The sequence below is a fragment of the Giraffa tippelskirchi genome, chromosome 2 (assembly GCF_054371585.1).
Source record: "Giraffa tippelskirchi isolate mGirTip1 chromosome 2, T2T-mGirTip1v1.2.pri, whole genome shotgun sequence".
NCBI classification, from domain to species: domain Eukaryota; kingdom Metazoa; phylum Chordata; class Mammalia; order Artiodactyla; family Giraffidae; genus Giraffa; species Giraffa tippelskirchi.
In genome coordinates this window covers 156,733,171-156,759,117 of record NC_137276.1, presented here as the reverse complement: position 1 = coordinate 156,759,117, position 25,947 = coordinate 156,733,171, and the positions used below count along the sequence as shown (strand labels likewise).

The 25,947-nt window shown below is 37.3% G+C and overlaps 1 protein-coding gene and 1 long non-coding RNA gene across 22 annotated transcripts in view; one reads left to right on the top strand and one right to left on the bottom strand.

Annotated features, from left to right (window-relative positions):
* LPP (LIM domain containing preferred translocation partner in lipoma) overlaps positions 1-25,947 on the bottom strand; it is a 728,299-nt gene that overhangs the window by 147,560 nt on the left and 554,792 nt on the right. The gene's annotated exons all lie outside the window — the stretch shown is intronic.
* LOC145524457 (uncharacterized) lies at positions 141-25,604 on the top strand. The gene is made up of 2 exons (XR_014067548.1): positions 141-13,698; positions 18,962-25,604. It is a non-coding gene; the product is annotated as an uncharacterized LOC145524457 (long non-coding RNA).

Genomic DNA, 25,947 nt, shown 5'->3' with positions numbered 1-25,947 from the left:
AAGTAAGCCAGAAACAAAAACACCAATACAGTATACTAACACATATATATGGAATTTAGAAAGTTGGTAAAGATAACCCTGTATGTGAGACAGCAAAAGAGACACAGATGTATACAACAGTCTTTTGGACTCTATGGGAGAGGGCGAGGGTGGGATGGTATGGGAGAATGGCATTGAAGCATGTAAATTATCGTATGTGAAATGAATTCCCAGTCCAGGTTTTATGCATGATACAGGGTGCTCGGGGCTGGTGCACCGGGATGACCCAGAGGGATGGGATGGGGAGGGAGGTGGGAGGGGGGTTCTGGAAGGGGAACACATGTACACACATGGTGGATTCATGTCAATGTATGGCAAAAACCACTACAATATTGTAAAGTAAAAAGATAAATTAAAAAAAAAAAAGAATTGATGCTTTTAAACTGTGGTGTTGGAGAAGATTTTTGAGTCCCTTGGACTGCAAGGAGATGCAACCAGTCAATCCTAAAAGAAATCAGTCCTGAATTTCTTTGGAAGGACTGATGTTAAAGCTGAAACTCCAATACTTTGGCCAGCTGATGTGAAGAATTGACTCATGTGAAAAGACCCTGATGCTGGGAAAGATTGAAGGCAGGAGGAGAAGGGGACGACAGAGTATGATATGGTTGGATGGCATCACCGACTCGATGGACATGAGTTTGAGCAAGCTTCGGGAGTTGGTGATGAACAGGGAAGCCTTGTGTGCTGCAGTCCATGGGGTCGCAAAGAGTCAGACATGACTGAGTGACTGAACTGAACTGAACTGACTGAGCATAAAAGTCAGAAGACATGCGCTTATGGGTTGGCTTTACCATACATACACAGCTATGTGACCTTAGGTCATTTAAACTCCATGGGCCTCACCACATTTACCTGTTTCGAAAATTAAAGTATGAACCAGAATTAGAGATATTTGAAGTGTGCTCCAAAGAACCTTTAGGGTTCTGAGGATTCAGCTATGTGGGATCATTAGAACAGGAAGAAGAGTGGAAGGGAGAGATGATGACCTGAGCCCCTTTATCAGTGTCATCTCTAGGTAATCAACTTCCTCAGAAGAATTTTTCTGGAATTTCGTAAGTTAAAAACAAAAAGTTTGCACGAGAAGTTTGCCAACTTATGAAGTTTGAGAAAAGTACTAGACCAGTTTGAGACCCATTCCTGTCTAAAAGTCTCCTTAGAAGGCAGAAGACTCAATAAAATTATGCTTTCACAAAATGATTATTGAGCACCTACTGTGGGCCAACACCGCTGGTTAAACAGGCAGATCTGCCCTTGTGGAAGTCAAATTCATAGATGAATAGAGGTTTAACTCATTTAATTCCGTGTAAGACTGAAAATAATTCAACATTCATTGAGCACTTACTATCAAATCCTTAAGACTTATGATAGATAATACAGAAGGTAAACATTCAAATTCAGCCGCTATTGAGCACATACTGTATGTCAGGCACTGTGTGACAAACTAGCAATCTTCAGTTTCCATCCCAGGGGCTTCTCAGTTGCATGCCTTGTGCATAACCAATGAACACTGTCATGAGCACAGCCTGACTCCTGCTCCAACCTGCTACCATAGTCAGCTGGATTTGATCTTAAATCTACTCATACCTTTTGAACTTGTTATTGTCATTAAATTATCTAATTAAATATTATGTAGGTTAGCAAAAAAGTGAAAATGTTTTAATTTTTAAAAATAACATCTAAATAGAATGTTTTGAAAAAGTTCCATAGAGACATTTCACTTAGGGAAATAAAAATGTTTAGTATGGTATGGATAAACAACTTTAAAATATTAGGGAAAAAAGCTTAAAAACTGTAAAGCATTCTGCATTCACATAATTTCACAAGTTTCTTTAAATTCTTGCTCTCCTTTAAAGAAGTCCAAATTGGAAATTGTAAAGGACCCATGATGACATTTGTAAGGCCTCCTCAAACAGCCATTTTGCTTTTTTGCATTTCTTTTTCTTGGGGATGGTCTTGATCCCTGTCTCCTGTACAATGTCATGAACCTCCGTCCATAGTTCATCAGGCACTCTTGTCTATCAGATCTAGTCCCTTAAACCTATTTCTTACTTCCACTGTATAATCATAAGGGATTTGATTTAGGTCATACCTGAATGGTTTTCCCTACTTTCTTCAATTTAAGTCTGAATTTGGCAATAAGGAGTTCATGATCTGAGCCACAGTCAGCTCCCAGTGTTGTTTTTGCTGACTGTATAGAGCCTTCTCCATCTTTGGCTGCAAAGAATATAATCAGATTTCGGTATTGGTCATCTGGTGATGTTCATGTGTAGAGCCTTCTCTTGTGTTGTTGGAAGAGGGTGTTTGCTATGACCAATGCATTCTCTTGGCAGAACTCTATTAGCCTTTGCCTTGCTTCATTCTGTGGCTCACTGAAAAAGCAAGAGAATTCCGTAAAAACATCTATTTCTGCTTTATGGACTATGCCAAAGCCTTGGACTATGTGGATCACAATAAACTGCGGAGAATTCTGAAAGAGGTGGGCATACCAGACCACCTGACCTGCCTCTTGAGAAACCTGTATGCAGGTCAGGAAGCAACAGTTAGAACTGGACATGGAACAACAGACTGGTTCCAAACAAGAAAAGGAGTACAGTAAAAGGCTGTATATTGTCACCCTGCTTATTTAACTTATATGCAGAGTACATCATGAGAAACGCTGGGCTGGAAGAAACACAAGCTGGAATCAAGATTGCCGGGAGAAATATCAATAACCTCAGACATGCAGATGACACCACCCTTATGGCAGAAAGTGAAGAAGAATTAAAGAGCCTCTTGATGAAAGTGAAAGAGGAGAGTGAAAAAGTTGGCTTAAAGCTCAACATTCAGAAAACTAAGATCATGGTATCTGGTCCCATCACTTCATGGCAAATAGTGAAACAGTGAAAACAGTGGCTGACTTTATTTTTTGGGGCTCCAAAATCACTGCAGATGGTGACTGCAGCCATGAAATTAAAAGATGCTTACTCCTTGGAAGGAAAGTTATGACCAACCTAGATAGCATATTAAAAACAGAGACATTACTTTGCCAACAAAGGTTTGTCTCGTCAAGTCTATGGTTTTTTCAGTAGTCATGTATGGATGTGAGAGTTGGACTATAAAGAAAGCTGAGTACCAAAGAACTGATGCATTTGAACTGTGGTGTTGGAGAAGACTCTTGAGAGTCCCTTGGACTGCAAGGAGATCCAACCAGTCCATCTTAAAGAGATGAGTCCTGAGTGTTCATTGGAAGGACTGATGTCGAGGCTGTAACTCCAGTACTTTGGCCACCTGATGCAAAGAGCTGACTCATTTTGAAAAGACCCTGATGCTGGGAAAGATCGAAGGCAGAAGGAGAAGGGGACGACAGAGGATAAGATGGTTGGGTGACATCACCGACTCAATGGAGATGAGTTTGAACAAACTCCGGGAGTTCGTGATGGACAGGGAGGCCTGGCGTGCTGTGGTCCACGGGGTCGCGAAGAGTTGGACACGACTGAGAGACTGAACTGACTGAACTGAACATAATGACATTATGAACAAGGACCTATCAGACACAAAGCCAACATGCCTCATTCAAATATGTCTTGTTTGTATTTTAAAAAAGGTGAAAGATGTGTTTTGTTACTTATTAAAATAAACTTTATTGAGGTATAATTTACATGTAATAAATGAACCCATTTTAAATGTGCATTTTGAAAAATTTTAGGAAATTCATAGGGCTGTAACTATCACTGTAATCAAGTCTTAAAATATTTCCATTACCCCCCAAATTTCCCTTGTGTTCCATAAGAGTTAATCCTCTCCCTTAAGTTCAGAAAACCATTCACTGTTCTCCATAGATTAAACTTGCCTTTTCTATGATTTCATAGAAACTGAATTATATAGTAGACACTTTTGGGGTGCAGTGAGAGGTCTGGCTTATTTCACTCAGCAAAGTTTGTGAAATTTAGCCATGTTGTTGTACTTATTGCTGGTTCATTTCCTTATTACTGATGGGTAGCATTCCATTCTATCTATAGCACAATTTGTCCTTGGATCTGATGGGTATTGCAGTTGTTTCTAGATTTTAGCTATTGCAAATAAAGCTGCTATGAATTTTTGTGTACATTTTTTTGTTTCCTTTGGGTCAATATACAGGAGGAAAAATGCTTGGTTATATGGTAAATATATGTTTAACTTCTTAAGACACTACTAAAGTGTTTTCCAAAGTAGCTGTACCATTTTATATCCTCAGCAGAAATGTAAGAGCATTCAAGTTGTTCCTTCTATTAGTTAACACTCTGCAATGTCATTCCTTCAAATCTTAGCCATTCTAATCAATTTGTAGAGGTACCTCACATTTCAATATGTACTTCTCTGAAGACTAAAGATTTAGAACAGTTTGTATTTGCTTATTGGTTCTATACATTTTATTTCAATAAGTATGTTCAAATATTTTGCCAATTTTTTATTGAATTATTTGCCTTCAAGTAATAAGAGTTCTTTCTTACTACTACTTTGGACACAAGCACTTTGTCAGATACAGATATATCTCATTTACTTTCTCCCAGTATATGGCATGTCATTTCATTAAAAATTTACTGAGTTAATACTAGTTTATAAAATTATATAAGTTTCATGTGTAGAACATTATATTTGTACATTTGTATACCATAGAGAATGCTCACCACCAAAAATTTACTGATGGTCACAAGAGGGGTAAAATCATACAGTATTTGTCTTTCTCTGTTTGACTTATTTCACTCGGCATAACACCATTTAGGTCCATCCATACCGCTGCAAATGGCAAGATTTTACTTTTTTTATGGCTGAGTAATATTCCATTCTTTTTTTAATCCATTTATCAATCAATGCATCTAGGTTGCTTACATACCTTGGCTCTTATGAATAATACTTCAATGAACATTGGAGTGTATATTTCTTTTTGACTTAGTGTGTTTGTTTTCTATGGTTAAACACGCAAATGGAATTGCTGGATTGTATGGGAGTTCTATTTTTAATTTTTTGAGGAAACTCCATAGTGTTTCCCGTAAGTGGCTGTTCCAATTTACAGTCTCCCCAACAGTGTCCTGGGGTTCCCTCTCCTCCACATCCTTGCCACCATTTATTATTCCTTGTCTTTTTGATAATAGCCATTCTGAGATGTGTGAGGTGACATCTCTCATTGTGGTTTTGATTTGCATTCTCCTGTTGATTAGTGATGCTGAACATATTTTCATGTGCCCTTTAGCCATCTGTATTTCTTCTTTGGAAAAATGTTATTCAGATCTTCTGCCCATTTTTCAATCAGAATTTTTTTTTTATGTTGAATGGTGTGAGTTTTCCATATGTCTTGGAAATTCATTCCTTAGAAGAATACCATTTACAGATATGTTCTCCAACTCATTAAGTGACTTTTCACTTTGTTAGTGGTTTCTTTCATTGTGCAAACACTTTTTTTTTTAATTGATGAAGCATCATTTGTTTATTTTTGCTTTTGTTGTCCTTGACTGAGGAAACAGATCCCCCTAAAACACTGCTAAGATCAATGTCAAAGAGTGTAGTGCCTATGCTTATTTTTGTACATGGTGTTTGAAAGTAGTGGCCCAGGTTCTCCGAAAACATTTCTTTAAGAGGCTGTTATATTGTTATATTCTTGTCTCTTTTCCATACATTAATTGACCAGGTAAGTGTCAGTTTATCGATAGGCTCTTTGTTTTGTTCCAGTGTGTTGATTATCTTTGCTTTGTAGTAGAGTTTGAAACCAGGGAGTGTGAGAACACCAACTTCTTTCTCAAAATTTCTTTGACTATTTGGGGTCTTTTGTGGTTCCATACAAAGTTTAGGATTATTAGTTATAGTTCTGTGAAAAATGCCATGGGTATTTTGATAAGGATTGTCCTGAATCTGTGGATTGCTTTGGTAGTACGGACATTTTAACAATGTTAATTCTTCCAATCCATAAGCCAGGTATATCTTTCCATTTATCTGTGTCATATTCTTCTATGATCACTGCTTTTACCAACATCTTATAGTTTTCAGAGAACAGGCTTTTCACCTCCTTGGTTAAATTTATTCCTAGGTATTTTATTCTTTTGAATGAAATTATAAATGGAATAATTTTCCTCATTTCTCTGTCTGATAGTTGGTTATTAGTGAAAAGAAATGCAATGAAGTTCTGTATGTTGAATTTGTATCTTGCAGATTTACTGAATTTATTAGTTCTAATAGTCTTTTGGTGGTGTCTTTAGGTTTTTTTATATACTGTGTCATGTCTGTGCTTGGTCACTCAGTTGTGTCTGACTCTGCGATCTCACGGACTATAGCCCACCAGGCTCCTCTGTCCATGGAATTTTCCAGGCAAGAATACTGGAGTGGGTTGCTATTTCTTTCTCTGGGGGATCTTACCAGCGTCATGCCATCTGCAAAGAGTGACAGTTTTGTTTCCTCTCCTCCGATTTGGATGTGTTTGATTTCTTTTTCCTGTCTTACTGTCATGGCTAAGACTTCCAATATTATGTTGAGTAAAAGTGGTAAGAGTGGGCATCTTTGGGACTGCTTTACATGCAAGTGTAGATTTAGTGTGTCTGTGGGAGAAGGTAAGTTCAGGGTCTTCGTACACTGCCATCCTCTGGCTGGAACTTCATTTCCTTTTTAAAATGGAATTTTTTGAAAAGTCATAGTTTTATCATTTTTATAAACTCCAATTTGTCATTAAAATTTTTTTGACTTTTTTTTTTCGATATCTTCTCTAGGAAATCTTTGCTTCTCCCAGCATCATAAAGATTTTCTAAGTTTTCTTGTAAAATTTTTATAATTTAGCTTTGACATTTAGGTCTATGACCCAAAATATGTGCAAGACATTTATAATGAGAAGCATAAAACATTACTGAGAAAACTTGAAGAAGATCTACATAAGGAGATAAATATGCCATGTTCATGTATTGGAAGACAATATTGTTAAGGTTTCATTTCTCCTCAATTTGATTTATTAAATATAAATCCTATCAGATACTATCAGTACAAATTGGCAAACAGATTGTGAATTTTACATGGAAATGCAAAGAATGAATAATGGTCCAAACAGTTCTTAAAAGGACAAAGGTGGAGGACTCATGTTATCTGATATCAAGATTTGATCTAAAACTATAGTAGTTATGACAGAGGAATACTGGTATAAGGATAGCTATAAAGGTAAAAAATATTAAAAGTAAATTATATAATCTCTTTCTTAACTGGGATATCTCGAATTCCAAATGCACTTTGATTAGCTTAGTGGACCCAAATGCATTGAAGAAGGTTCTACTATATTTATTTTCCATAAAATTTCAGGGTTTTTTTTTTTTGCTTGTTTGCTTGTTTAAATAATGTTTAGGAAAACATTATGTTTCCTTTACTAATTTTCTCTATAAAGATACTAAAAATTAGTATTTTGATTTTTAAGGTTCATATCAATGAAACATAATAATGTCTTTTTATTTTCTCCTCTAGAAGAACTTTTGTATATATCTTATCAAATAAACTACAATTTTCCCTTAGATTTATTTGCTAAAAAATTGTATGGTCACGGAAACTGAGACGAGGCATATGATCAGTAGAGAGATTTTACATTTTGTCAAGAGATTATAATTAATACCTCATTTTGATGCTAAACAAACAAATAAAATACACATTTTTTTCTTTGTGGGAAGGATGATAATCATTTTGCAACTCACAAGAATCAAATTTAAAGGTGTTTCATTACTATGGAGCTATTTCTTATGGATCACTATATAAAGATATGAATTTTACAACCTGCTGAGCACATCAAATAAGTTTAACTGTATAATCAAAATCTGAAGACAAAAGACTTCTAAATGGTCCTTACTCTATGAATTCAGGCCTATTTTTCACTTCTTACCATTTATCGTGCCTGAAATATTTAAAGTAAGTTATGAGGGCCTGAAATATAAAGCACTCCTTATAAAGGAATATTCTTCCTTAATAAGTGAATTCAATTTTTCTAACTCTGTGGAATAAAATATTCATAATGGATTAATGTGAAAGGATAAAGACACAATTAAATGTAATTTCTCCTTATTAAAATTGATGTCAGATATTGGGTTTAGATAGGTATGTTTTAATAGAAAATGTGAATGTAGCAGAGCATAAAACATATTACTATATATTTTTTTCTTGCAGTCCTAAAATGCAAGAGTATCCTCTGAAGTCTGCAGGTAGTTTCATTAACTCATGGTTATATTTGTGAGCAAATTAAGGCCCAGAGCCCATTAGATATCATAGTCCCTACTGAAAAAGCAACCTTTAGTAAACAGAGTTAATTGGTTTGATGATGCCTGTGTTAATATCCATGTTAGCTCTCTTATTGACAACCTGGAGGAAATCTCCTTCTAGAGTCTGTTAGTACATAAGGAAATACATTCTAGCCCTGGATGGACAGAGATGACACACTTGCAGAGTTCTGTAGACTTTCAGCCTGAGAAGCAAAAGGCAACATTCTTACTACATTTTAGTATAAACAAACTGAAAACAATGATGGCCACTGAATGATAATCACTGATCACTGGCCTTCAAGAAGTGTGAGATACATATGAAGACCTCAGAAGCAACTTTCAGAGATTATTATAAAAAGGTTCTGTTGTCAATCTGTTTATCATCAAGCAAGAGTGAGATTACTCCCATTCCAGCCTTTAGCAGGAGCTAAAGATAGGATGATAGCAACTCAAAAGGGCTTTTAGAAATTCTGGTCTTGCACTTCCCTGGTGGTCGCGTTGTTAAGACTCCATGCTTCCACTGCAGGGGGCACAGGTTCGATCCTGATCAGGGAAGTTCTAAGTGCTGCAGGGTGCAGCCAGGAAAAAAAAAAGGTATGAAAAAAATTTCTGGTAATTAGTAGGCTTATAGATAACACTGTTACATCCATGCAGAGCTGGTTAATCAGGAATATTTGTGATCCTCAAGTAACTAACTCACATCTTCAGTTATAAGCTGCTTCAATCCGATGGGAACAGATTTTCAGGAACTTCTAGATTTATCTTATCACCCCTTCCTCAGTTCCTCAGCATCCATCTCCCACGGAATTATGCAGTGACACACCATTAGAAATGAAAATCCTTCCCCTATAGTACTATAGAAAGTCATCCTTATACATCTCCTAAAAAACAGCATAGATCCTTCAACATTATAGGGAATTACATGAATTTCTCTCCTGACTTCTGTTTCCCAATTGTTTCCTGTTTTCCAACCTCTGTGCCTTTGTTGAAGTTACTTTTTCCTTCTCCATGCCTTGCATTTCCTTTTCTACAATCACAAAACAAATAATCGTCCAAAGCCTGTCTCAAATGCTGCCTTCTGACAGAAGCCAGAGAAAACCCAGTTCTTTCCTTCTCTCTTTCTAATAAATACTGAAATATCTACCCTTCTGTGAATTACCTGTTTAAAATTTTGACAGATTTTTTTCTGTCTGGTCATTCAGGAAACCTTGTTTTTATACTCCCAAAGTTCTCTCTTCTTCAAATTATTGTAGAAATTTTGACTCTTTTCAGGCAATCATATTAATTCAGTTTGTGTGACAGGGATTTACATAATTGACTGATCCCCATGATCGTGAGGAACCTTTACAGCAAAAACATTTATGTACTCCTAATCGATACCAGCCAATGTCTGATAATCAGGAAGATTTCAAGTAAGTACATACAGTGGTAAGTTATCATTTTTAAGAGAAGTTTTTAAACAATCAGGACAGCAAACCTTTGTAAGAAAGATGCTTGATATTTATGCCAGTTACCGTCCGCATGGTGAGGGCTGAAAAGTACGTTGTTCCTGTGTGTGCCGTGTTCAGTCACTCAGTCATGTTCTACTCTTTGCTACCCCACGGGCTGTAACCTGCCAGGCTCCTCTGTCCATGGGATTTTTTAGGCAAGAATATGGGAGCAGATTGCCATTTTCTACTCCAGGGGATCTTCCCCGACCCAGGGATCGAACCTGCATCTCTTTCATTTCCTGGGACGGCAGGCAGATTCTTCACCACTCCGCCACCTTGATTTCTAAGAATTATGTCTTGACAGCACCAAAGGAAGGAATACAATGGAGGTAACTTTCACAACAAAAGTAAAATAGACAAAGCACCAGGAATCCAATTAAATGTACAAAGTTAAGAATTAGAGGACACCAGAAAGCTTAGCTTAGCAACTAAGAAACTAGTTACATTTGTGATTAAAAGTGGCCCACATTCTATCAAGTGACTATGCTTGGGAATGGGATCCCTTGTACCTATAGAAATGACCACAGTAAAATAAAGAGCTTAAACTCATCACCAGGATAGACTAAAATCCTCCAGACAGTCTCGGTCACATTACTATATTTAGAAAGGAACACTTAGGAGCAAGGTTTCTGAAGTCAGATTATCCGCCTTTAAGATCTGGCTTTGTCATTTCACTGCTGTGTGTCCTTGGGCAAATCACCTAAGCTATCTGAGCATAAATTTCCTCCCCTGGTGAAGAATATACAATGTTTTATTATATAATAATGATATTATTACTAAGTATATCTTAAACAGATATAATCATACCTTGTAAAGCAGAGTTGCTGTGGGAATTACGCAAGTCAATGCATGAAGAGAGTGTTGCATAGCACCTAGCACAACTATAAATACAACTTTACTGCTATTGTTATTGCCAAAGAGTCTGTGGATTCCCTACATGGCTGATCCTTATCATTTGGAAATAACACTGCTGAGGACTTCTTTGTTATAAAATTTAATTTCCTTATAATAACAAGATCAAGATGCTGGACTAAGAACTAAGAAAAAAATGCATCCCCTGACTCTACTGAAATGAAAGCATACAGGTACCAAAAGTAATAAAAGTAAAAAGTAGGGGAGGCAGGAAAGGGAATAAAAAGAGAATTATGTTGGGGAGAAAGGTTATAACAGACAAGATATTTCTATTTATTTCTGGAATTTAAAAAAAAAGCAACTGAGAACAGGTTGATTGAGTGGAACAGGTCACGTCTTAGAATAAGGTAGGCTGGAGCTGAGAAAGAGGTAAAATGAAGGCTGAACTCCAGACCATTCTAAACTAAGGAGTTCTGGGACCTGATGACTACAATTTCAATCTGAATTGCAGGGTTGGAAAAAGTGGATTTAAGCTTCTTCAGTCCCATACTACAAGGCATCTTGATGAATGTGAAAGAGGAGAGTGAAAAAGCTGGCTTAAAACTCAACATTCAGAAAACTAAGATTATGGCATCCAGCCATTTCCCCATCAATTCATGGCAAATAGATGGGGAAACAATGGAAACAGCGAGAGACTTTACTTTTGGGGGCTCCAAAATTACTGCAGATAGTGACTACAGCCATGAAATTAAAAGATGCTTGCTCCTTGGAAGAAAAGTTATAACCAACCTAGACAACATATTAAAAAGCAGAGACATTATTTTACCAACAAAGGTCCATCTAATCAAAACTATGGTTTTCCCAGTAGTCATGTTTGGATGTGAGTGTTGGACTATAAACAAAGCTGAGCACCGAAGAATTGATGCTTTAGAACTGTGATGTTGGAGAAGAGTTTTGAGAGTCCCTTGGACTGCAAGATCAAACTAGTCAATCTTAAAAGAAAATCAGTCCTGAATATTCATTGGAAACACTGATGCTGAAGCTGAAACTCCAATACTTTGGCCACCTGATGCAAAGAACTCACTCATTGGAAAAGACCCTGATGCTGGGAAAGATTGAGGGTAGGAGGAGAAGGAGACGACAGAGGATGAAATGGTTGTATTGCATCACTGACTCAATGGACATGAGTTTGAGCAAGCTCCAGGAGATGGCGAAGGACAGGGGAGCCTGGCATGCTGCAATCCATGGGGACGCAAAGAGTCGGACACGACTGAGCGACTGAACCAAACTGAACTGATACTACGAGGGTGCTGCCACATTTCCTAAGGCTATTAAACATTTGAAAAATATATATAGGTATATTCAGCAATAAACCATAGCCAACACCAGTCAAAAACAATCACTCTGATGCTGAAATGGTATGTGGGTCTACAACTACCTAAGACCACAGATATTATTGAAAATGTACTCTGCTCCTCCCATCTCATAGCTGAAGTCAAGTGGGAAGAGGACAACTGGCATCAGTAATTTCTTACTTCCCTTTTGGGGGAGTGAAAAAGGATAATCAATGGGAAGGAGTTGGAAAGTTCATCCACGCAGGAGATTTAGTCTGGGCTACCTACTTTCTATCAGGGTTGGCAGGCCCACCAGTACACATGGAAGGGGCTCTTGGATAAAACTCTGGCCTACAGAATCTTTGAGCCTGAAGTGACCATTTCAAAAAAATCTCTCTGGATTCTAGAATCCAGGTCCCCCACTCCGAATCTAGGGCTCTTTCACTATCCCACTTCTAGCTTCCCTTCTTGTTCTTTCATTCTTATTTTGCTAGTTGGTTCTAGTTCTCATTTTTAAACATATTTTTTATTACAAAAATAACACATATTCACTGTAGATAATTTGAAAATTAAGAAACATTATGAAGAAAATAATAATCAGTCTAATTACTGAGAAATAACTAGACTGTTTACATTTTAATGTGTCTTCTTAAAGACCTTCTATACATATTTTTAACTTAACTTTGATCATACTAAATACACAAGTTTAAACCATTTCCCCTACAGCAGAGTTTTTTTCTAAATGTATTAAATTCTTCAAATACAGTATCTTAATATCTCACCATTTGGGATCTATAATATTTTATAAAACAAGTTCCCTACTTTGGGTCATTTATTTCTCATTATAAATTGTTCCTCAGTGAAAATTTTTGCAAACAGGTTTTGTTCAAATTTCTATGTCCTTAGGATAGATAGATGACATAACTGTTTATATGTACATCCATCTCCCTATGTGCACGTCCACCATCTATCTGCATTGAGAGATATGAAACAATTAAAGTTCTTAAAGAATATTACCAACTAATTTTCTAGAAATACTGGATTAATTTACTCTTAGCAACTGCAAATGAGAAGAGCTTTTTCCTAAATCTTTGCTAATTTCATACAGAAAGCTAGACTTAAATTGTTTTAATTTTCATTTCATTTTAGTGACAATAAAATTTTAAGTTAATCATCCACTGAATTCATCCTGTTAAGAATTGTTTACATCCTTTGTGTTTCCTTACTGGGATTTCTTCAATTTTAAAAAAAGTTTTCATATTATATATATTGCAAATATTTATCATATTTATCACAAATACGATTTTCATTTGTTTCTTAATTTTAATTTCTGACATTTATAAACACTTTAATTTTTTTCTCAAACCTATTGCTAATTTTTATTGCCATTATTGCTTCATAGGCATAAAATATAAAAAATATCCTTTCTCAAAACTAGATCAGATTAATTCAGATCTGATTATATTTCATTCAGATCACACTTCACCACAGGTTATTTTAAAATTGTTGTTAGTTTTTAAACATTGACTTCTTTAATTGATTCTGTATTGAGACTACAGTATGAGTTAAGGAACTTTTTTTTCCCTAAAAGCACTATTCTTTGGATAAGCCCTAACTCTTATTTTGCTGTTGTTGTTGTCCATTCGCTCAGTTGTGTCCAACTCTCTGAGACCCCATGGACTGCAGCACACCAGGCTTCTCTGTCCTTCACCATTTCCCAGAGCTTTGCTCAAACTCATGTCCATTGAGTTGGTGATGCCATCCAACCATCTTGTCCTCTGTCACCCCCTTCTCCTCCTGCCTTCAATCTTTCCCAGCATCAGGGTCTTTTCTAATGAGTAGGCTCTTAGCAACAGGTGGTCAAAGTATTGGAGTTTCAGCTTCAGCATCAGTCCTTTAAATGAATATTCAGAGTTGATCTCCTTTAGGATTGACTGCTTTGATGTCCTTGAAGTCCAAAGGACTCTCAAAAGTCTTCTTCAACACCACAGTTCAAAAGCATCAATTCTTTGGTGCTCAGCCTTCTTTACAGTCCAACTCTCACATCCATACATGACTACTGGAAAAACCATAGCTTTGATGAGATTGTCCTCTGTCAGCAAAGTATGTTTCTGCTTTTTAATATGCTGCCTAGGTTTGTCAAAGGCTTTTCTTCCAAGGAGCAAGCGTCTTTTAGTTTCATAGCTGCAGTCACCATCTGCATGGAACAATGGACTGTTTCCAAATTGGGAAAGGAGTACGTCAAGGCTGCTTATTAAACTTATATGCAGAGTATAACATGTGAAATGCCAGGCAGGATGAAGCACAAGCTAGAATAAAGATTGTGGGGAGAAATATCAATAATCTCAGATATGCAGATGATACCACCCTTATGGCAGAAAGGAAAGAGGAGCTAAAGAGCCTCTTGATGAAAGTGAAAGAGGAGAGTGAAAAGTTGGTTTAAAACTCAACATTCAAAAACTGTAGATCATGGCATCTGGTACCATCAATTCATGCCAAATAGATGGGGAAACAATGGAAACAGTGACAGATCTGCTGAAGAATTAGTCAGGCTATTTAGTTGCTTAAAACAAACACATGATAACCTCTGAGGAACAAGGTTAGAAAAGTTAAGGTTAGTGGCTTAACAAGAATCAGGCTCAACAGTACATTTAAATTTATACAAATGGATGAGTTGGACTAATTGCTTAAAAAAAAAACCCAAAGAATTCTGCTTGTAATTAAAGATTTGAACTACTCTAATTTGAACTTCATATGCATATAACTTTCAAGGGTGGAATAACTGAGTGCTGGGTTCACTTGCAGAGGATGACATTCTTGAATTCAGGGCAAAGGGTGACACTGGGTGGCTCCAATTTCAAGAAGGGCTGAATACCCTCAGGCTCTTGACCATATGCTCCCCAAACCTATCAGTATTTGTCCTGGACTCTTTTCAAATTCAGCAAATGCATCCTTTCCACTGAAGTCATTGGAATGGATGACAATCTTCACAGGTCATCTAATCCATGCACCTGCCTTTAGGCAGGCCTGCTCTTAAAACCACCCAAGACAGATGGTTCTTTGCCGTTCTCAAAATTCCCCAGGGAAGGAGGTTCTGCAGGCTGCCACAATAATCCAATCCCATGTCTCTCAGTCACCCGTAGGACACTGAATCCTAAGTATTTAGTTAATAGCAGGTGGCAATGAGACAACTCTTTGTCTCTCTTTGAGGAATTGGAAACTGGCCAAATTAGCCATAGGGCAATTGCCAAAGTGAACAGAAACCCCAATGCTACTCTGAGCTTTACAAATAGCAAGTTAAGTGGGGGTATTTAGTGTTCCCAGCTGACAAAATACCAAATCCAGCAATGAGTTGGGTACATTTTTATATTGCTCAGTCTGGAATTTATATGTCAGTAATAAATTTCAAGGCTTAATTTTGTTTGATTTAAAAAAACTAGAAAAATAAAAAGATGAAAATCACTTGGGGATAAATTTATAGCTAATTCTTAGAGGGAAGAAAAAGTGAATTACAAAACATTTGTAATAAATCTAAAAAGATATATCAAAAACTCATGGGATGCAGATGAAGTAAGGGGAGTATTTATAAAATTAAATGCTTTCATTATGAAACAAAAGAGATAGATGATAAGTGAAACAACATTTAGGTTAAGATGCTACATGATGAATAAATAAATGAATTAAAACAAAGTAGGAAGTAGAAATTAATAAAGCTACAGACCAAAAGTAATGAGCTAGAAAAAGAAAAAGAAAAACTCCTCATACACATACACCTACACATAAGAAAACTCTTAGAAGAGCTTAGCTAAAGGCAAAACACAAAAATTAGACAAAATTTTAAAAGAGAGAGATAAATATAGACAAAGATATTTTAAAAATTATAAGTGAGTAATATGCCTACATCATGCTAATGCAGTTAAAAATGTTGATGAAGTGGATGATTTTTATAGCGTTAGACATAAACTACCAAATGAATTCCAAGAGGAGTCCAAACACTTCAGCAGCCCAATGGTCACTGAAGAAATTTAAGTTTGTTAAAGATTTGCCAATAAAAAAAGATGACCAAAAAAAGAAGATCAAGTAATCCTAATGTTTAAGGAGGATATCATTTCTATATGAATCAGATGATTCTAGACCATATTAAAAAATAGGATGTCTTCAAACTGATTTTAGGAGATTGTTGTTCAGTCGCTAAGTCATGTCTGACTCTTTTGAAACCCCATTGCCTGTAGCCTGCCAGGCTCCTCTGTCCATGGAATTTCCCAGCAAGAATACTGGAGTGGGTTGCAATTTCCTTCTCCAGGGGGGATCTTCCGACCCAGGGATCAAATCCACTTCTCCTGCATTGGCAGGCAGAATATTTTTTATCCCTGAGCCATCTGGGAAGCCTTTTTAGAAGGTTCAGTTCAGTTCAGTCGCTCAGTCGTGTCCGACTCCCTGCGACCCCATGAATCGCAGCATGCCAGGCCTCCCTGTCCATTACCAACTCCCAGATTTTACCCAAACTCATGTCCATCTAGTCGGTGATGCCATTCAGCCATCTCATCCTCTGTCATCCCCTTCTCCTTCTGCCCCCAATCCTTCCCAGCATCAGGGTCTTTTCCAATGAGTCAGCTCATTGCATGAGGTGGCCAAAGTACTGGAGTTTCAGCTTCAACATCAGTCCTTCCAGTGAACACCCAGGACTGATCTCCTTTAGGATGGACTGGTTGGATCTCCTTGCAGTCCAAGGGACTCTCAACAGTCTTCTCCAATACCACAGTTCAAAAGCATCAATTCTCTGGTGCTCAGCTTTCTTCACTGTCCAAATCTCACATCCATACATGACTATTGGAAAAACCATAGCCTTGACTAGACAGACCTTTGTTGGCAAAGTAATATCTCTGCTTTTTAATATGCTATCTAGGTTGGTCATAACCTTCCTTCCAAGGAGTAAGCATCTTTTAATTTCATGGCTGCAATCACCATCTGCAGAGTGATTTTAGAAGGTTAGTCTATGCTTAATACCAAAATATAATATTGTTCAAAGAGAAAAGTATAGGTCAATCTGTGAAAGTGAAAATGAAAGTGAAAGTCGCTCAGTCGTGTCTGATTCTTTGCAACCATCCATGCAATTCTATACAGCCCATGGAATTCTCCAGGCCAGAATACTGGAGTGGGTAGCCTTTTCCTTCTCCAGGGTATATCCCCAACACAGGGATCAAACCCAAGTCTCCCGCATTGCAGGTGGATTCTTTACCAGCTGAGCCACAAGGGAAGCCCAAGAATACTGGGGTGGGTAGCCTATCCCTTCTCCCGGGGATCATCCCGCTCCAGGAATCGAACCAGAGTCTCTTGCATTGCAGGTGGATTCTTTACCAGCTGAGCTATGAGGGACCAGGATTCTAAATGAATTATATTAACAACTTGAAGCTATCAGTTTATTGTTGTTGTGTGCTGTGCTCAGTCATGTCTGACTCTTTTACTACCCCAAGGACTGGAGCCCAATCAGGCTCCTCTGTTCACGAGATTTTACAAGCAAGAACACTGGAGTGGATTGCCATTTCCTCCTCCAGGGAATCTTCCTGACCCAGACATGGCTGGAATACGTGTTTTCTGTGTCTCCTGCATTGTAGGCAGATTCTCTACCCACTGAGCCATTGGGGAAGCCATCAGTTTATTAAATAGTAAAAAGTATAAGGTAAAATTTAAACCAATAATGTAAGATGGATATACTTTAGGGATTCAACTAACATAATTCATGTACATGAATAAATAAAAGAAAAAAGTATAAATAATGTTGAGTAAACCAAAAACTTTAATAAAATTTAATGACCATTTCTAGTTGAAAAAAGTCCAAGTAATGGAGAAATAGAATGAAATATCCTATAATAAAAAAGTATTTGACTGAAGCTATGGAAACCATTATAGCAAAATAGGAAATGCTAAAGTCATACTGAAAAAAGTAAAAGGAAGAGATGTCCAGGTCCCAAGATGGCAGAGGAACAGGATGGGAAGACCACTTTCTCCCTGACAAATACATTCAATAATATTTCAAAAAACTATAGTGAAACCATAAGACAAAAAAAAAAATGACATAAGTGATATATTAATAAACACTGGAAAAGAGGAGACAAAATTGGATAACACCATATCCTTAAAAGAACCCGAGTAATCCCAACAAAAGAATTAGAGAACAACATAATTCAGTAATGCGTTTGGATAGGTAAGGAAACAAATAAGCAATTACCATTGAGAAATGGGAACAAATGAACAAAAAAAAATCTCACAATAGCAACGAAAGTTGCTTTATTTTATAGGAAAGGTACACAAATTAGATGGAGAAAATTATTTTTAAAAATGTACTGAAGGGCATGAAACAGAATTTACACAGAAGGGAAAATATCATGAGGAAGCCTAATTTAAAAAAAGTGATTCTAGTATAGCATTATGGGGCAACATGCAAATAGTAAATGACTTTTCAGAAGCACTATAGAATTGTTTAGTTTTTAATAGAGTTTTTTTTTCTTCTGTCTTTATGCATATTAACATGGACATATATATACATATATATATATACACACACACAGACACATACCTCCATGCACACATCTTTCATGAGGGAAAACAACATTCCTAAGATAGGATGATGATACTTTACTACAGATATAGGCAATCTGTGGCACAAAATATGGGCTCCCCTACTGGCCCAGCAGTAAAGAATACACCGACAAAGCAGGAGATGTAGGTTTGATCCCTGGGTTGGGAAGACCCCCTGAAGAAGGAAATGGAAACACATTCCAGTATTCTTGTCTGGGAAACCCTATGTAGAGAGGACCCTGGCGGGCTATAGTCCATGGAGTTTCAACTTTGCAAATGAAATACCACACCAGAAAATATAGGAATGTTCCCTTTGTTGTTGTTCAGTTACTCAGTCACGTCTGACTCTTTGTGATCCCATGGACTGCAGCACACCAGGCTCTCCTGTTCTTTGCAGTCTCCCAGAGCTTGTTTAAACTCATGTCCATTGAGTCAGTAATGCCATCCAACCATCTTGTCCTCTGTCATTTCCTTCCCTACTGCCTTCAACCTTTCCCATCATCAGGGTCTTTTCCTTTGCATCAGGTGGCCAAAGTATTGGAGCTTCAGCTTCAGCATCTGTCCTTCCAATGAATATTCAAGGTTGATTTCCTTTAGGATTGACTGGTTTGATCTCCGTGGAGTTCAAGGGATTTGAAAAAGTCTTCTCCAACATCACAGTTTGAAAGCATTAATTCTTTGGCACTGAGCTTTTTTATGGTCCAGTGCTCACATCCAGACATGACTACGGGAAAAACTATAGCTTTGACTGTATGGACCTTTGTTGGCAAAGCAATGTCTCTGCTTTCTAATATGCTGTCTAGGTTGGCCATAGCTTTTTTTCCAAGGGGCAAACGTCTTTTAATTTCATGGCTGCAGTCACCGTCCACAGTGTTTTTGAAGCCCAAGTAAATAAAGTCTGTCACTGTTTCCATTGTTTCCCTGTCTACATGTCATGAAGTGATGGGGCCAAATGCCAGGATCTTAGTTTTTTGTATGTTGAGTTTTAAGCCAGCCTTTTCACTCTCCTCTTTCACTTTCAAGAGGCTCTTTAATCCCTCTTCACTTTCTGCCATAAGGGCATTTGCATCTGAATATCTGCATATATACAATTGTGCAGTAGTTTGAACATTCTTTGGCCATGCCATTCTTTGGGATTGGAGTGAAAACTGACCTTTTCCAGTCCTGTGGCCGCTGTTGAGTTTTCATATTTGCTGGTGTATTGAGTGCAGCACTTCAACAGCATCATCTTTTAGAATTTGAAATAGTTCAGCTGGAATTCTATCACCTACACTAGCTTTGTTCATAGTGATGCTTCCTAAGGCCCATTTGCCTTCACACTCCAGGATATCTGGCTCTAGGTGAGTGATCACACCGTCATGGTTATCTGGGTCATTAAGATCTTTTGTGTATAGTTCTTCTGTGTATTTGTGCCACCTCTTTTTAATATCTTCTTCTTCTGTTAGGTCCATACCGTTTTTGTCCTTTATTGTGCCCATCTTTGCAAGAAATGTTCCCTTGGTATCTCTAATTTTCTTGAAGAGATCTCTAGTCTTTCCCATTCTATTATTTTCCTCTATTTCTTTGCATTGATTACTGAGGAAGGCTTTCTTATCTCTCCTTGCTATTCTTTGGAACTCTGCATTCAGATGGGTTTATCTTTCCTTTTCTCCTTTGCCTTTTGCTTCTTTTCTTTTCTCAACTATTTGTAAAGCCTCCTCAGACAGACATTTTGCCTTTTTGCATTTTTCTTGGGGTTAGTTTTGATCACTGCCATCTGTACAATGTTATGAACCTCTATCCATAGTTCTTCAGGCACTCTACTAAATCTAGTCCCTTGAATCTATTTGTCACTTCCACTGTGTAATCATAAGGGATTTGATTTGAACAGCCTAGTGGACTTTCCTACTTTCTTCAATTTAGGTCTGAATTTTTCAATAAGGAGTTCATGGTCTGAGCCATAATCAGCTCCCAGTCTTGTTTTTGCTGACTGTATAGAGTTTCTCCATCTTTGACCACAAAGAATATAATCTATCTGATTGCAGTATTGACCATCTGGTGATGTCCATGTTTAGAGTCCTCTCTTGTGTTGTTGGAAGAGGGTGTTTGCTATGACCAATGCGTCCTCTTGGCAAAACTCTGCTCTCCTGAGTCCTGCTTCATTTTGTACAAGGCCAAACTTGCCTGTTCCAGGTACCTCTTGGCTTCCTACTTTTGCATTCTAGTCCTCTGAGATGAAAAAGACATTTTTTTTTTTTTTGCGGGGGTGGGGGGCGGTGTTAATTCTAGAAGATCTTGTAGGTCTCTTCATAGAATTGTTCATCTTCAGATTCTTCAGTATTACTTGTTGGGGCATCTACTTGGATTACTGTGATAGTGAATGGTTTGCCTTGGAACGGAATTGAGGTCATTCTGTTGTTTTTAAGATTGCACCCAAGCACTGCATTTTGGACTCTTTTATTGACTATGAGGGCTACTCCATTTCTTCTAAGGGATTCTTGCCCACAGTATTAGATATAATGGTCATCTGAGTTAAATTCACCCATTCCCGTCCATTTTAGTTCACTGATTCCTAAAATGTCGATGTTCACTCTTGCCATCTCCTGTTTGACCACTTGCAATTTACCTTGATTCATGGACCTAACATTATAGGTTCCTATGCAACACTGTTCTTTATAGCATCAGACTGTAAATAACTGTAAATGCTCCCTTTAGGCTGTGCCTATTAACAGTAATAATGAGATTTGGGTTAGAATTTAGTTCTGCTGTAAAGGTAATCATCCCTAAAGCAACAAAGTTCAAACCCTCTGTGCACACAACTATTGCAGTAGGAGCTCAAAGATACCCAGTGCTGGCACTTTTTCACTAAGTCTGATTTCCACTTGATATTCTTCTACTTTGATACCAATGGCTAAAGTAGGGCTAGTCCAACTTTTCTCTGTGGCTCAAGTAAGAGAAAATAAATGATCTCTAACGTGAAACAATAGAATAAAGAGGAGCGGAAAGAAGTAAATTTACAACTCTAATAGTTTAAAGAACATTTTCACTGATAGTATTTAGTTTGATCTAAATCTGAATACTGTAGGAGACACATTTAATTGTTATTTTATGAAGAAGAAATATGAATCAGACACCTTAAAAATTGTGTCTTTTTTCAGTAGGATATGCTTTTATGATCAATATTGGTTTGTCTAATTGTCATAGCTAGCATTAATATAGCAATTTACAGTGCATTGGTTCCTGGAAGAGGGAATTTTGGATGTAAATGCAAGTGGATCTTGAGGACTATTACAACACATTTCCTTATTTCTCCTCCTACCCAGGTCTCAGACTATCTTTACTCATTCTGAGTTGTGTCTAACCTGATTCTTATGGTGGTATACATACATTTTCACTTGAGAGCCATGTTTGTTTTCTAATTCAGAAAGAACTTTTGCTTTGATAAACATATCCTTTCCCATCATATCAGGCATAAGATTCCTTATTTACTTTTAGTGGCTTCCATAGGGCTACTACTCAGTTGTGTAACTCCTGGCTTAACTGTTTCCAGGAAACACAGCAGTTTTATAGGATTACCTAAGATTGACATAGTGTTGAGGATAGAGATTCTTTCCCTCTCTCTTATTCTCTTTACCCAGATACTCTTTAACACATTTATTTCCCTCTCATATTTCTTCCTATAATCTTCTCCTTCCTTTCTTCCTTCTTTACTTCTCTGTAAATTAAAAGAAGGAAAGAAAGAAAGATAGGGAGGGATGGAGGAAGGAAAGAACCTAGATACAGTAAGAGAAGGGTTGGAAAAAAGTGATCAGTGTTGAGATAAACTATAGCTGGGTTTCTATTAATCTATAAGCTTAAACGTTCCATCAAAAGGATCAAGCTTACTGGGGAATCAGAAAATTGGTTTTAGATACTTCAGGACCTTTATATGGTTGTTTATGTCAGAATGACCTTTCTTTTCACTGCCACCCACCGCCCCCCAAGAGGGGAGATATCAGCACTTTAAAATTTGTAGGCAAATCTCAAGTTTTCCTTTACTCCAAAGCTAGAATCCAAAGGAAGAATTGGGCCCTTAAACAGATGAGCTTTGGGGGGCACTTCCATGAATGTCCTAAGGATGAGCCCAGCATTGTAATCTCTAGAAGACCATTATAAATTTACCAGAAGGGAATTTTGGTAGAAAGCATAATGGTTTCCATATCGTAAACCCTAGAACCTATGAATATTTAATAACAAAATATAACGTAGGACAAAAGGGAACTTAAAGACATGTTTAAGGATTCCGAAATAAAGACACTATCTGAGATTATCTAGGTAGGTCCAATCTAATCTCAGAGGTCTTAAAAGCACAGAACTATTCCCAGTTGTGGTCAGAGAGAGATCTGACTATGGAGAAAAGATCAGTGATGCTATGCTGCAGGATTTGAAGACAGAAAAAGAAAGCCACAAGGTAAGGAATGTGAGCACCCTCTAGAAGCTGGAAAAGGCAAAGAGGTTCTCTCCTGGAATCTCCAGAAGAGATTGGAGCCTTTGCTAACATACTGATTTTAGCCCTTTGAGACTTGTGCAACTTCTGACCTACAGAATTTTAAGATGGTAAGTGTGTATTGTTTTAAGCTCTTACATTTTTGGTACTTTGTTACAGCAGCAATAGAAAACTAATGTAGGCCTCATAAACTAATACTGACACAAACCCTTATAGTTGACAAAATACCCTCTCATGTCATATCAAATCAATTTGAGAACAAAGAGGGGCGGAGATGGCTTCATGTTCTCTCTTCCCATGCCCTGCCTCCTTCCCCTTGTGAAAGGTGATTTGAACTAAGGCTGCTATGGTAAAACATACTTCCTTAACAAATTCCTCAAATATTCTTACTGTTTCTACATTTACAAAGAGTACCAAGATATATTACCTTAGATAATTTACTCAATCCATAACTACCAAATACTTTGCAAATAAATGATACAAAAATGAGATTTCCATTTTTATAACAGATTTATCATAATGGAAAGAATCAAGTTTTAATCTGGCCATGGCTACTTGGTGGCTGTGGCTTAGACTACTGCTTCTCACTGGATATCATTTTTTTTTTAATCAAAAACAATGACAGAATTAGGAGATGACTTCAAGGTATTTTCTACACTAAACATGCATCTATTCTTGAAATGTTTTCTACTTGCATAAACAATAGACATGCACACACACAAACATATACATACAATGACTTTCTGTAGATCTGTGTATTTTTTGCAAGTTAAGAGTCACCTTTAAATCTGTAGGTTCATATGATGCACTTTTAAAACCTGATGGTCCTCCATCAATTGAATCTGGTGAAGCAGTCACACAGCAGTATTCAGCAACAGTATTGCTGATGTGCAAAAAGCTAAATACACACAAAACACACCAAAAACATCATTGACTTGACTTGCATTTTTGCATACCTAGGCACTTCCTGTTTTGAACTATAAGTAAAAAGAAAGCCATATCTTTTTTCTTACCCCACAAGTCACTTAAATCTATTCTCATGAAATTTCCAGCTCCATTATCCCTTGCGAACTGCCTCTATAAAATTATCTAGGCCGCTAGTAGTGTTACATGGAAATAAAAGTGGCTCTTTCCTCAATTTTTTATAAATCACTAAATCTGATAATGTCCTCCACTTAACAATAGTCAACAATTGCCCATTTTTCCACAGAAAAAGATACAAAAGATCCTTTCTATGAAAAACTACAGCAGATATTTCAGCAGGGACCTCTGGTTGTCTCTCCTTCATGCCCAAGACTTCTCACGCAACTGAACTCAGCTTTAGTCCCAGAGAACTTCTGATAGGAAGTCTATGACACTTACTGTTCCCAGTACACCCTGCTTTTTTATCTCTACTCTTTTAAATACGTTATTTCTTCTCTAACATCATCATCCCCCTCCTTTTCTACCTGGAAAAATTCTGTGCTGCCTTGAAGATGTGGATCCTGTAATCTCCCTAGTCACCCAAAGACTCCCAGACATTCTCATAGCCACATACAGAAAGCTCCTTTGTAACATTTATCACATTGTAAAAGGATAGGACACACAGGTTTGATCCCTGCATCAGGAAGATCCCCTAGAGAAGGAAATGGCAACCCACTCCAGTATTCTTGCCTGGGAAATCCCATGGACAAAGGAGCCTGGCAGGCTTTGATCCATGGGGATGCAGAAAGTCAGACATGATTGAGGGACTGGGCACAATAACAACAAAAAGAATCATTACATATTTTTGACTCTTCAGCCTATAGTAGTCTACAAATTTATTGGGAGCAAAGATCTCTGAATTTAATTCTTTACAGTACATTTTTTTCCCAGAAAGGATTTACAACAATTCGTAATTCAACCCACCTAGGTCAGTGATGGACATATAATAGGCTCTCAAAAATATCTAATTAACAAATAAACCAAATAACCTTATGATCTCCTGGGTCATTACTAGACATACTGATTCAATAGAGAAGAAAGATCACAGAAAATCTAGGAGATAGTTCTCCTGAGTTTTGTCATCTCTGATATTTGTTCTGTTATCAAAGGAATAGAAATTGAAAACATACACACAAAAAAAGCTATGTAACCCACAAACCTACTATTATGAAAATGTGCATTCCACATTGGCGCGCTGTTATTTAACTAGAACCAAGTGAATAGGTGGAGAACAGCATAATATAACAAACTTATCCTCTCGTGACCAACTGATTTGTTAACTCTGACAAATTAATCACTCCTTTTGTTTTGCCTTATATTCCTCTAGAACCATCAAGGAGGACATAGAGCATTCCACAAAGGCAGTTTTGAGGAATAAACAAGAAAATTGTGTAGTCCTGAAAAATCAGGGGGCCCAGGTTCTAACGGCCAATGTGACATAAATGAGCTGTTATCTCAGCTCATTGTTATTGGCATTCTCTGATTTTCAATTTTGTTATTGAGAGTTATTATCATTCTCTGATTCTCAGTGTTCACTGCATGAAAATTTATCAGTGATTCTCAAACCCTCTCCCCCTCCTTTTTTTCCTTTCCACCTCCTGGGGAACATGGCACACTTCATCAGCTAAATTTTCTCACAGTAATAGCATTTTCTCAGTAGAGGTGGCCCTAAGGTTATGTCAGAATCACAATGTATGTACAAGGTGGGTGTGTGTGGGTGTGTAATATAGTTCCCTCAGGTGATTCTTAGTCTTGAATTGAGAACCAGGAAACTCCCTCCAGATCCCGCCAGCAAAAACAACCTATGATTTTATAATTTTATGAATGAATAGTATGAATGACCTATAAAGAACAGTAGTATAAGATGCAGACTGCCTGCAGCATAAGTAACTACTTTATGAAAAAGTATCATCATCAAAAAGTCATGTGCTGAGCAAACAAGAACAGAGGCTGGTTTATGAAAATTTAGTCTGTGCTTCTTACTGTCTCATTTG